General features: G+C 26.4%; 1 pseudogene; it reads left to right on the forward strand.

Moving 5' to 3' along the window:
* The window catches only part of LOC102882805, a 13,953-nt pseudogene that overhangs the window by 1,026 nt on the left and 10,822 nt on the right, over positions 1 to 2,105 (forward strand).

The following is a 2,105-nucleotide window of genomic DNA, read 5'->3' on the forward strand; positions in this document are numbered from 1 at the left end:
AGGACTCTTATTTTACTTAACTGGCTAGGATGGGCAACATAATGCTGAATAGAAGAACCATTAATAAGCATTCCTAAAAAAAACATGATTTTAAAGGGAATGATCTAAACATTGACTATGTAACTTTTTTATTAACTCCCCTTTTTAAATTAATGAAGTTTTATTTTCACATTTTAAGTTTTTGTTTAATGAGTGATCATTAAATTCTATCGAATAATTTTCTGCATTTATTGACAAAATAATATAGCTTTCTTTCTTTAGTTAGATGAGTTACATTATTAGATTTCTAATGATGTAACACTTTTTATCTCTAGATTAAATTCAACTCAATAATTTTAGCTTTATTTTTGATTTATTGAAAGATTCATATTGCATATTGCTAATATTTTTTGAAATTTTTGCATATAATTTTATAAATCATATTTTTTTCATATTGTCCTCATGTGACTTTAGTTTTAAAACTATGTTAAACTCATAAAATGAATTAAAGTATATTTTTTATTTGCTAGTTTTTGGAACACTTTGGATAAGATTTAACTATTGGTACCTTGAATATTTTATAGATTTTGTCCACGAAATTATTAGGACTTGATGTTTACTTTGTGAGTAAATTTTAAATATCTGATTTAATTTCTCTACTGATAATAGGAAGCTTTAGATATGGTATTTCTTCATGAGTTAGTTTTAATTATTTGTAATTTTCTGCAATTTTTGTCTTTTAGCTAATCTTTGTTTTTTAAAAATATTTGTATGTAATATATACTTAATATTACCTGCTATTGTAATATGTGACACCTTTGCCCCAAATCTTTGTTCTTCTCTCCTTCTATCTCTTTTTTTCATTTTTCTTGATGAATTTTTACAAGCTATTGTCAACTTTACTAGTAATTTTAAATAATCTGCTTTTGCTTTGTGGCTTCTTAATTACATTTTTATTTTTTATTTGTTCATTTCTGCTCTTTATTTTTTCTACCTACTTAGATTTATGAATAAAAATCTAAGCATGTGAAATATACTTACTTTACTATTTTAATTTTATACCAAATATGCTTAACTAATTATTTTTTCATTTTTCTCTTTATTCTAGTATACATCATTACAGCTATAAAATTTTTTCCACCCTGCAAGTTATAGGTAATGTCTTTATTGTGATTTGAAGCTAAGTATGTTCCAATGATCATTATGATATTTGGATTAAATTAGAAATGTGTTTTTAAATTTTAAATGAGAGATTTATTACTATTTATTATTTTATTATTTATTTTTTTATTGCATGAGATTAGAGATAGTGGCCTGAATGAGACTATTTAAAATGTTTCGAGATTTGTATTTGGCCTAGAATATAATCAATTTTTTAAATAATTAAGCTGCACAGACTTAAAAAATAATCTGTGTTTTTCAATTTTGAGGTATAATAGTCAAAAATTATTAGATTAAGGTTTTTCATTGTGGTTTTAAAATATTCTATATTCTTATTGAAAGTTACTACATGATCTGTCAATTACAGAGAGAATGTTGGCAAAGTCTCCCAGCGTGTGAAAGAGAGAAGATGATAGGGGGCTCAAATATTGTTTTAACTTTCATTCAGCCTTTTAATCCAGTTCTGTGATTCCTGAAAGTAAAATTCTCAGAAATTTTTATTTGACCCTTTTTCTATTTGATTGCACTCATGTGCCTATGACTACATCCAAAGTTTTTTTTTTTTTAAGTTGTTTTCTTTTTAGACTCAATTACAGGCACATGGAACAAACAAGCACCCATAGAAGAGTTCCCCTTTAAATTTCTTGTTCCTGAGCCATATTTTGCAACCAAAAGAATTTAATAGAGGCCAATATAATCCTTTCAGAGATTTTAAGAAAAAGTTTGACAGGCACATCATTGGTTTAATCCTTTTTGCCAGGCTGAGTCTTAATCAGTCTTTGTGCTTAAAGTGGTTCTCAGGTTTGAAATGAGAAATAGTTACATTTTTGATCCAGAATGTCTGTATTCTCTCATTCTTTTATCTATATTTTCAAATCAATCCATTCTTTCTATAGTAATCTCTTTCTCTCTGTACCTGGTCAAATGCAGACAATAGCAACCAAAGCATGCCTTGTATCATTCTG

This window comes from Pteropus alecto, unplaced genomic scaffold, assembly GCF_000325575.1.
Source record: "Pteropus alecto unplaced genomic scaffold, ASM32557v1 scaffold21, whole genome shotgun sequence".
NCBI classification, from domain to species: domain Eukaryota; kingdom Metazoa; phylum Chordata; class Mammalia; order Chiroptera; family Pteropodidae; genus Pteropus; species Pteropus alecto.